Source organism: Apium graveolens, chromosome 11 (genome assembly GCF_009905375.1).
Source record: "Apium graveolens cultivar Ventura chromosome 11, ASM990537v1, whole genome shotgun sequence".
Lineage (NCBI taxonomy): Eukaryota > Viridiplantae > Streptophyta > Magnoliopsida > Apiales > Apiaceae > Apium > Apium graveolens.
Genome location: NC_133657.1, coordinates 126,549,720 through 126,561,884, shown reverse-complemented (window position 1 = coordinate 126,561,884; position 12,165 = coordinate 126,549,720). Strand labels below are relative to the sequence as shown.

General features: G+C 37.7%; 1 non-coding gene across 1 annotated transcript; it reads left to right on the top strand.

Annotated features, from left to right (window-relative positions):
• The first annotated feature begins 814 nt into the window (after nucleotides 1-814).
• On the top strand, nucleotides 815-921 carry LOC141699069 (small nucleolar RNA R71). The gene has a single exon (XR_012565557.1). It is a non-coding gene; the product is annotated as a small nucleolar RNA R71 (small nucleolar RNA).
• The last annotated feature ends 11,244 nt before the right edge of the window (nucleotides 922-12,165 follow it).

Sequence of the window (12,165 nt, the reverse complement as noted above, 5' to 3'; positions counted from 1 at the left end):
CTTCAGCTTCTCCATCTTTTGCTTTTTCAGCATCAAAAACTTTTCCAGACCTTAAGGTGATAGCTTTGACTTGCTCCTTAGCTTCCTTCCTGCCTGGCACTTCAGTATCGCTGGAAAGTGTGCCAGGTTGACGATTGAGCAAGGCATTGGCTATTTGACCGATTTGATTTTTGAAGGTCTTGATAGAAACATCCTGACTTTTGCACAACAGCTTTAACTCCTCAAAATCAGCACTAGAAGGTGGAGCAGCACCTCCTTGTTGAGGATATGATTGCCTTTGATCATATTACTGAGGTTGCTGGAATCCAGGTGGATTGAACTGCTTATTTATAACTTGCTGATATGGTTGCTGAACAGCATTCTTATTATTGCTCCAGCTGAAATTGGGATGATTTCTGTTATTAGGATGATAATTAGCTGGCACAGGTTGTTGCGGTCGCTGATAATTGTTCAAATACTAAACAGATTCATTAACAAGATAACACTGATCCGTAGCATGAGAGCCTGCACAAAGCTCACAGACAATATTTATTTGATTGACTCCATAGTTGTCTAAAGAATCGACCTTCATAGACAACGCTTGGAGCTGCGCTGTAATAGCTATAGCTGCATCAACTTCCAGAATACATGCTACCTTACCAGACATCATCCTTTGAGTTGGGTTTTGATACTCGTTTGCAGCCATAGTTTCAATAAGATTATATTCTTCAGTATATCTTTTGGCCCACAAAGCGCCTCCAGAAGCTTCATCAAGCATGGACTTAGATTGGGCCCCCAAACCATTGTAGAACCAGTGATCACTATCCAGTTAGGCATACCATGATATGGACACTTTCTCAACATCTCCTTGTAGCGTTCCCAAGCTTCGCACATAGATTCTCCTTGTTGCTATGCAAACTGAGTAAGAGCACTCCTCATAGTTGCGGTCTTGGCCATTGGATAAAACTTCACCAAAAACTTTTGCGCGAGATCTTCTGAAGTAGTGATGGACCCAGCTGGTAAAGAATATAACCAGTCCTTAGCCTTGTCTCTCAGAGAGAATGGGAAAAGCCTCAGCTTGATAGCCTCATCAGTAACACCATTATATTTTAAAGTACTACAGATCTCGACAAAATTCCTGATATGCATGTTGGAATCTTCAGTCGCAGTATCTCCGAAAGAAACAGAATTCTGTACCATCTGAATAGTGTCCGGCTTGATTTCGAAAGTATTGGCCTGAATAGCCGGATGAATGATGCTTGACTGAATGTCATCAATTTTAGGCCGAGAAAAATCCATAAGAGCTGAATCAGCTGGAACCATACGATCACCCATTGTTACAGGTTCTTTCTTCTCACTCTCTGTATCCGAATCTTCAAAAACTATCTTCTCCGAAAAGTCAAGAGTTGAATCTGTCTCCTCAGCCATATCTAGATTTCTCTTGCGGGTGTGAGAACGTGTTAGCATAAATGCTCGCTAGAGTACCTGAAACACAACCGAAAGAAGTAAGTAACAAGTCTTAATCAATTAATCCTAATGACCACTGATGGCAAGTACATAAACTAACAAATTAACACCGAGTCCCCGGCAGCAGCGCCAAAAAATTGTTAGGCACAAAGCATCGCTAAATAAATCACGCAAGTATACGCATTCGCAAGTAATATAGAATGATTTCTAGTTCGTTCTCACAGAGACTCTGATTAATTATATTTAATTAACACTTACTCACCAATGTATGATTACTCTTCAATGTCAAGACATTAACAATTAAGGTTGATTAACTAATATTAACTACGAGAATTAAACACTTAAATTATCAATATAAAACACACATGAGATCATAACTTCATTAATACTTCAATTCAATAGTTATTGTTATTACCCTTAGCATGTAATGGTGATGATATTAATCGAACAACACGAAACTGATAAACGTCAACTTTCATTGTACGAATACTATTCTACCAAGCATCCACAATTAAGATAGAAGTTGAATATGCATTAATTATGTTGAGACCCTATATGTCTACAGAATTTGACAACATAACGATTTAAGCACAAGTTATTCATTATGATTACACAGGGCAAGTAAAACGGTTAGAGTTACCCACTAATCATGCATACAATACATGAACCTATGCTAGCATGGCAAGTTCTAAATCTCAAGATTCACTATCGCTTCTCAAGAGATTAACACGCTATCTTATATGTTCACGACGCACTTAAGACGAATAAGCACAACCTATACTAGATATCATACAATCACCAAATACCAAGGTATTAAACAATTAACTAAAGAAATCCATAGTAAATCCGCTCTGACCCCATGATCACGATTAGCCCATGATAGAACTCATCATCACCATGGGTTTATATGAAAACATGATATAAACACAGCGATATAAACTAATAAAAATTACTTAATAAAAACATAGTACGTCACAAGAGTATTAAGGTTCAAAGAGTAAAGAAAACTAGCATTCACTGTTACAACGAATTAAAAGAATCACAAGATAAACGTATACTTCCTCTTCTTCGTTGTTGTGTGCTAAAACGGTCTTCTTAATCTTCTCTCCTTGTTACTTGTTCTTCAAAACGTCTCCCAAGATTACTTATATAAGAGTCCACAAGAAACAGCAGTCACAGAAGCCCAATAGAACTCGAATTAGAAATTCCAGAATCTGAAATTCTGACCCCGCATCCTTCTTCAGTCGCCTGCTACTTCCAGGCGGGCGCCTGCATGCCTTGTGGAAAATTCTTAAGTTTGCTTCTGATTTTGCTGAATTCTTCGCACAACTCCCCCCAACTGATTCCAAGTACTTCCCTTGGCTTATTTCGATGAAATTCTCCTGTACAAACAAGTCATACCCTGAAATGCAAAAACACTCGAAAACACATTAAATACACACAATACTTATCAATAACCAATTCAAGCCATTACGAGACGCTCTAAGTGGTATAAATGCCACTTATCAATAACCTAATCTTGATCCCCAACAACCACTTTCTATTAAATCTTGAGTTGTTTTTCATGAACTAGTCCAAAACTTGATAACTTCTCTTTCTTTAGATAATTCTTTTTCAAGCTATGCATGCTTTTCTAACAGTTTTTTTTAATATACAAAGCAACATCTCTTTATTTTTGAGTTTCTAACATGAAAATCAACTCAGCTTCTAGGTGATCATTTCTTTTCTTTAAGTCAGAGTTTTCACTTCTGATCTTAGCATTTTCTAGTGTTTGATAATGCTAACTAACATGTAGTGTTTTAAGAAATAAGCTTAATTCAAAGATATCATCAGTATCAAAAGCAAGTGTAGTTTGAAGTACGTTCATCTCAGTAGTCTCAACATCACTATCAGCATTTTTCATGAGAGCATAGTTGACATCCTCATCAGATTCTAATGTATCATCTCAATTCTTCTTTTTTGTAATCAAGGTTTGTTTCTTCTCAGCTCTTGGCTTCCTACAGTCCAACTCCATCACAATTGTAACACTTAATCTTTGATTCGTCAATCTTTCCAGTCTTTGACTTCTTCTCATCAGAGTTTCTTTTGTAGTTCCTCCTATCAGAGTTTGAGGAACTAGAGAATTTCCTTGAAAACCTTTTTTTCCATTCTTGAAGTCTTTGTAAGAATCCTCTTGAAGCTTTTTACAAATAGAGAAGCCATCTATAGAATCTCTTCATCATTACCATGATCACTTTCAATGTCTGAGTCATTACCAGAGTTTGAGTCATCATTACAGTTTGATGAATCAGTATCAGACTTTGCAATCATAGCCTTGCCTTTGGAATAACTTTTTTTCCTAACTTTCTCCCTTGGTTTCTCTTCAAACTTTAGTGCAACCTTTCTTACTCTGGGTCCTTTCCTCTTGCTTCTTTTCTCCATCTCCAATTCATGAGTCTTCAATATGCCATAAATCTCATCTAAAGATGTTTCATCAAGCCCATAGATGTCCCTTATTGACGTGACTTTCAAGTCCCACTTTTCAGGGAGTGCGCGTGACTTTCAATTCCTACTTTTCAGGGAGTGCGAGAAGAAACTTTAAGTTAGAATCTTCTAGATCATATTCTTTATCAACCAGTGGAAAGTCATTCATGAGCTTTTGAAACCCGTCGTAGATTTCAGTCAAGGACTCATCAGCCTTTGAGTTACAGTGTTCACACTCCTGAGTAAGTATTGTTGTTTTTTTCTTCTTTATAGCAGTGGTGCCTTGACATTTGACCTCCAAAGTGTCCCAAATTTCCTTGGCGATTTTACATCCAATCACCCTATTGGACATAACACTATCAAGACTGTTATGCAAAAGATGTCTAACTTTTGCATCTTTCATAATGGATGGAAGATCCTTAGGAGAATAGTCATTCTTTTCCTTGTCAATCATCTTTTCTTCTTGACCAGGAACAACAACAACCAGCTTCATAGGCCTATGAGGACCATCATAAATACTGTTCAGATATTCAAGTTCTGTTGCTTCCAGACACATAACCATCTTCACTTTCTAGATTGGATATTCATGAACTTTCAGAATTGAAACCTTCACAGCCTCATATCTAATCATGTTATGGCTAATATTATTTGTCACTGGTGGTGGGGGGGGATTTTATTGAGTTTATTTTTCTGTCATTCATGATTGTTTTGTGGATCTTAAACTATTCATGTATCAACAACAAGCTCCGATACCAATCGTTAGACCTTTAATCAACTATAAAGGGGGTGAATGCAGTTTAAACAATCAAATCGAATTAACAAACTCAACAGAGAGAATATTTTTTATATTAATGGATAAAAACTGATTACAATACTTTCTCAAACGATGAACAGATATCCTTGAGAGCTGCTAGGTTATGTGAATGATATATCAATTCATAACTAACACATATAGTGTAAACCTAACATGTGCTTATATACGACACAGTTACACAATCAATCTAGAAGATATTTTATATATCTATCTATTGATTCCTACAATAAGTAAAGTCATACACCGATATATCTATGCAAATATATCCTCATTTGATATCTCTTAATTTCCAGCTTGACAAATACTGATATGGATAAACATTGATGACAAATACTGATCAAATACTGATCAACAAATACTGACGGTTAAAAGCTAATGACGTCATCTTTTCAAACTCTGATATCAAATGCTGACTGGAAAACTCTGATAGCTAAATAATGATATCATCTATTTCATCTAACATGTTATGTGTTTTTTTTGTTTTTGTAAAATAATAATTTTTGTTTGTTAAATATTGAATAATATAATTATTTAAATAGTAACTTAAATATTATAGCTATATAGGTAACTAAATCAATAAATATAAAAAGAAAATGATGATTAATAACATGTAATATATACTCTCATGTGATAAATATATATTAAGTTCATGATTAAAAACACAAGTAACATATTGATATAGTCGTGACAAAAAAAGATCATGACATAGTAATATTAAAATTTACAATTTAGTGGCTGAACTTGGGTTCAATTTCTAATAGTAACATTTTTTTAAAATATAATAAACACGTGGGTAAATTCGTTACTTCATATTAATAAAATATCTTACTAATTTTGTGAGTTATTATATATAGAAGAGATCATTCATATTTTAGAAGACCAAATCTCGAGCTCTCTTAATTTATCCTTTCAAATTAACCATTAATTAAAAATATATATATTAAAAATTTTATATTTCCAAATCATACATTATTTCAAATATATACATGTATATAAATAAAAAAATTCCTTTCAAATTAACCATTAGTTAAAAAAGAGATCAAAATTTTTATTTTTTAATCATACAATATTTTTCAATTTATATGTGTAAATATAAAATTATTACACATATATATATAACTAAAATAATAAATAGTTATATATCAATAACGATTACATTATTTATGTGCACATATAAAAAAATACCAAGTAATTCAGTTAATATTAATAATTGGATTTATCATTCCATTTAACTTTTAATTTTTTCCATTAATTATTGGATGATACTTTAATTGATTACCTCAATTTACAATAGGAACACATAGGACATATATCATATATTTGATATACTGGCAAAAATTCAAACTTGTTAGCCATGTGACAAGATATGCGAGAGAATTTAAACTTGTTTACGAATTTTTGATGGGCAAAATATTACAACTTATATGTTCTAGAAATAACTAATTTATTATAATAAAATACGAAAAGATGATACAATAAAATCACAGATCCTTCCAATTAATCACAAAATAAACGAAAATTCAAATAAACTGAAAAAGAAATTGAACATTTGTTATGGATTAAAACTAGTATATATAATTGCTGTATTTATTACTAAGATTCGGGAGCTCAAGACCTTTAATGGCTGCTCTCGTGTATCGTAGCTTAATTCTGCCTTTACGAGATGCCTACGTATCTTTGTGAATTAGAGAATCAAGCCAAAAAACGTAGTTCTTGTTTGTGGGGTGAGGCCCCTTATATAGATGTGGGAGTCCTTGAATTGGACTTGGTATAGGAGACTTGGTGGACAAGCCTCTGAATTAGGATAGACTTAGGAGTCCTAGGAAGTAGGAAGCTGATTCATTATCCTTTTAGGTCCCCTTGAGGCTAATCTATAAGGATTTATATCCTTATCGGGACTCTTCTCAATAGCTGATTTTTCCCTTATTAATTAATTACAAAATTAATTAATAATCAGGGCTTTTGGGCCTTTTTTATTCCACCAAGCCTGATCTGGTCCATCAGGCTTAACCTTTCTGGTCTGAATATCATACATTTTCTTATTGGGCCTAGCAGTCCATTAATTATAAAATCAGGACTTATTTATCCCTATCATTTGCCCCCCAACTTTTGGGAAACATTGATCAGGTTTCGCAGAAGTTAAATCTATTCGTTCCCTTACAGGGTTTCGTTTTTGCGTAAAGTGTGGAGTGACCTACACATTTACAATGAATCTTCCTTTTTTCAGAAATTATCTTAATTTCCAGGAATTTTTCCCTAATTTTCCGGGATTTTCCCTAATTTTCTGGGATTTTCCCTAATTTTCTGGGATTTTTCCCTAATTTTCTGGGATTTATCCTTTATTTTCTGGATTTTTCCCTAATTTTCTGGGATTTATCCTTTATTTTCTGGATTTTTCCCTTAATTTTCTGGGATTTATCCTTTATTTTCTGGATTTTTCCCTTAATTTTCTGGGATTTATCCTTAATTTCTGGATTTTCCCTAATTTTCTGGGATTTATCCTTTATTTTCTGGATTTTTCCCTTAATTTTCTGGGATTTATCCTTAATTTCTGGATTTTTCCCTTAATTTTCTGGGATTTATCCTTAATTTCTGGATTTTTCCCTAATTTTCTGGGATTTATCCTTTATTTTCTGGATTTATTCCTTATTCCTGAAAATATTAGTATTTTTCAGAAATTATTTAAGGAATTTCCTTATTTTTATGTAATTTTCCAGGAATTTTTCCCTCCTTTTTCTTCTTTTTTCTTCCTTTTCTCTCCCTCTTTTTTTTTTATACAGATTTCGACCAGGAATCCATTCGACCAGGATCCTGGTCGAATTAACCTTCAGATTGCCCTGGTCGACAGCCTTTCGAGCAGGAGTATTTCGAGCAGAAGTCCTGGTCGAATTTCGGCCAGGATTTTTTCCCCTTTTTTTGTTTTTTTTGTTTTTTTTATTTTTCGAGCAGGGAATTTTCAGTCAGGATTTTGGGTCAGAATTCCTTTCCTTGACCGAATTAGCCACCATTTTGAGCCCTGATCGAAGCAATTTTGACCTCCAGTATTTCGACCAGGATTTATCCTGGCATTCTGGTCGAATGAATTTGTTTCTTGACCGAATTAACTTCCCTTAGTTGCCTAGGTCGACAGAAATTCGGGAAGGATCCACTCGATCAGGATCTTCTCTTGATTTCTAGTCGAATGAGTCTCAATTCTGGTCGAATTAAGCTTATTTTTCAGCCCTGATCGACTAGATTTCGACCTCAGGAGCTTCGATCAGGATTCCTTCGTGTTTCCTGGTCGAATTGGTTTTAATTTCTTGCATATATTTCTGTAATTTGGATTTGGGCCCTTAAATCTGGGCTGTATTCTTTTGGGCCATTCCCTTTTTTGGTTTATAACTTGGGCCCATTTCAACTGGGTTTTGTATTTTTAACCAATTGGGCCCTCTTTCTGGGCTTTCTTGGACTGGGTCTTTATCATGCTTTAATATCCAAAGCCCATTTAAACTTGGGTTGGGCTTTAACTATTAAGCCTGACTTCCAGAATATTCTGGAATTTTCCACATCATTCCAGATTTTTCCATATTCTTCTAAGATTTTTCTAAAATAATCTGGAACATTCCAGATCCTTCCATTTTTGGGCTCATATGGGCTTTTTGAGGCCCAAATCCCCTTCTTCTTGGCTATAAAAGGGTGGGATGAGAGTGTGATTCCTCACACCTCTCATTTCACTTCTCCACTCATCCTACAAATTTCTCCCTCTTCTCTTCCTTTAGTTTTTTGGCCACTCCTCCCTTCAAGACTTTCAGGTTTTCTAGGCTTTACTAATGGCTGACAAGAATTCCGAGAGAGCGGCGAAGATTGCCTCGGCTTCAAAACGAGGTAAGGATATCGAGATCCGTTCTTCGTACATGTCTTTAATCGATATGATTAACACTAGGGGGGATGAATATCCCTCCACTGCACATCTCGATTCTTTTAATCATTGTAATACTTGGCACAACATAGATTTTAATAAACTAAATGCTCGCTATAACGTCCTTCCTCCTCTTAGATTAGTTCCAGTCTCTGGTGGCGACCGTACTTGCCACTGGAGACCCGACACTCTCTTCATTTACACAGATGCCCTTAATGTTGGGCTTAGGTTTCCTTTTCACCCTTTTATTCCTCATCTTTTGGCTGATTTACAAATCAACCCGTGTCAGCTTCCTCCAAATGCCTGGATGAACATTCTATGTTTTATGGTCTGCTGTCTTAGGAAGGGCTTTCCTCTTTCTGTAGCTGTTTTTAGGAAAGTCTTTCAGTGTTACAATAGTTCTTCCAGTATCTGCGGCTGGGTCTATGTCAAGCAAAGGCCCAAAAGCAAACATATCTTTAACAGCGCCTCTATTCCTGATAATAATCAAAATTGGAGGAATAGTTTCGTGGGGTTACGTTGGGAGAATGGTGACTGGGGCACACTTTTTCGATCTTCCTTCGGGAAGGTCAGTGATGGTAGCCTCAAATCCATTCACCTAACTCCTGAAGAAACTATTATCTATAATGGGCTTATTCAGGATGATGGCACTACCACCAGCTGGACTCTCTTAGAGGAGTTCTCCCTGATTCACGTGGGACTATCCTCTGTTTCTCAACAGGGTATTTTTCTTCCCTTCTCAAATTTATTTTATTTCATGCATTATTAACATCACTCATTTTGTCTTTTGCTTTGTTTCGCAGCTGCCAAAGAGATTAACGAGGACAATGTTCCTCTGGTTGAAGAGACTGCTAGGATGAAGAAAGCTCGGCTCGCAGGCCTTGACACCCGGGGAAAGGCGACAGAGCCTATCTTCTTGAGAAAGCAGAAAGAGCCTATGGGGGAGGCTTCAACTGAAGGAGTTGGGGGCCATAGTGCTCCTATCACTGCTGCTGCCCCTACTGCTACTGCCACAGGCGCCTTCCAGCCTCTTTGGGGATTCCGCCGAGGGGACACCGTGGTTGGTTCCACGAAACATGCTTGGGATTGGTCCTACCATAGCGTGACTCCCAAGGACTTTACTGATGTGGTGGCCACCCCTGATCTTGAGAGGATTAAGCTCATGGGAGCTCAGTCTCTGGCTTCGGTATGCCTTCTCTTTTTTGAACTTATTTTTCGTTCTTGTAGCATTTTCTAGCCTTATACTTTGTTAATTGCTTTGTTTCAGTCTAACGCCTACTTTCAAGGCGCTGTGAGGCAAGCCGAATCATGGAAGCGGGCTTCTGATAAGGCCGATAATGCCCTCAGGAGGCAACAGAAGAAGTACGCTACCCTGGAGAAGAAGCTCAAGCGCAAGGAGGAAGAACTCGGAGAGTCTAACGCCGAGCTGGTGGTACTTCGGGCGGAGAAGGATAAAGCTATAGACAACTATCTGGACTCGGAGGAGTTTGCCCAATCCATGAGGATTAGGGATGATTCAGTCTTTCCCGGGTTTTTTAGGACTGGTTGGGACACGGCCCTTGGGACCGTGAACGAGGCTTGTCCTGATATTAACCCGGCGGACTATATCTGCCCTGATGACGAGGCTTTGCTACAGAGGTTTCGTACCCGAGTAGTTGTCTCGGACCATGTTCCTCAGGATCCACTCCTTCCTCCTCCCGAGTCTTCTTCCAGACCTGCTGAGGACGACAGCTCTTCCTCCTCCTCCGAGACGACAGAGACATCCAGCGAGAGTGGAGAGGACGATGATATGGATGCCGAGGGTACTTCAGCTCCTTAGAGCTTTTTCAGCCCTGCGTGGCTTGTTTTTTTTTATTTTCAAGACTTTATTTATCGAACTTTTGTAACATCTATCAGATCTATTTCATTTATCACCTTCTATGCTTGCATCCATGCATTTGATTTTTATTTGTTAGGCCACAAACATACTCTGAAGAACTCATGAATTTCATAAAATTGTCTGGGATTCGTCCCTTACACAAGTCTTAATAAACTTCGTAATAAAACTAAAACATATAAATCCTAAGCAAGCAAAGCTTCAAGGTGCTTTTCAACCTACTCGCCATCCTGACGAGTGAGAATCGTATCCGGCTGCCCTACATATAGTAAACCTTCAGGTTTTGTGCATGCCAAGTTCTCGGGACTTCAAAACCATCCATAGTCTCTAGCTTGTAGGTTCCTCTACCTTGAACACTCTTGACTCTGTACGGCCCTTCCCAATTCGGGGAAAGCTTCCCTTTTTGTCCTACACCAGATGCTTCTATCTTCCTCAAGACTAGATTGCCTTGTTTAAAAAACCTTTCTTTAACCCTTAGGTTATAGTAGAATGAAGCCTTTTTCTGATATTCTACTATCTTTGTATGTGCCCTATCTCGCACTTCATCGATCAGATCCAGGGCTAACCTTTGCCCTTCCTCATTTTCTTCTGCATTGAAAGCCTGAATCCTTGGAGAGGAATGTGATATCTCTACTGGAACTACTGCTTCTGCCCCATATGCCAACATGAAGGGAGTTGCACCTGTCGTGACTCTACAGGTAGTCCTGTAGGCCCATAATATTGGAAGTATCTCATCTACCCAATTATTTCTTGACTTCTCGATCCTCTTCTTTAGTCCATCCAGGATTATCCGATTTGCTACCTCTGCTTGCCCATTGGCTTGCGGGTGAGCCATAGAGGTGAATCGTAACTCAATTTCATTTTCTTCACAATACTTCTTGAATTCCTCATTGTTGAATTGTGTTCCATTGTCAGTGACAAGGATACGGGGAATTCCATATCGGCACATAATGTTTTCCCACAGGAATTGTGCAACCTGCTTAGTAGTGATTTTGGCCAAGGGTTTGGCTTCGATCCACTTGGTGAAATAATCAATGGCTACAATCAGAAATTTCCTTTATGCCGTGGCCATAGGAAAAGGCCCTAGAATATCCATCCCCCACATAGCAAAGGGAATAGGTGAGTTGATAGAGGTCAGCATCTCGGGGGGTTGTCTGGCGACTGGTGCATGCTTCTGACAGCGATCACACTTCTTTACATATTCTTTGGCATCAGCCATCATTTCTGGCCAATAGAAGCCTAAACGGGTTATCTTATGAGCCAAGGCCCTGCCCCCCCAAGTGTTGCCCACAAATACCTTCATGCACTTCCTCAAGAGCTAAGCGTGCCTCATCGGGCCTGAGACACCTCAAGTAAGGAACCACGAAAGATCTTTTATACAGAATCCCATCTATCAAAGAGTACCTTAGTGCTCGAACAGTTAACTTCCGTGCCTCGGTTGCATCGCTTGGCAACCAACCGGTCTGAATGTGAGCCTTGATAGGATCAATCCATGACGTCCCCAAGCCTATGGGAGCCACAAGCTTAACATCTATGCTTCGTGTCTTCAAAACACAGAAGTACACACTTCCTGAACTTTCTTCAATCTCAGATGAAGCAAACTTTGATAGCGCATCTGCTTTAGCATTTTCTTCCCTTGGAATGTGTTCAACATGGCATTCATTAAAT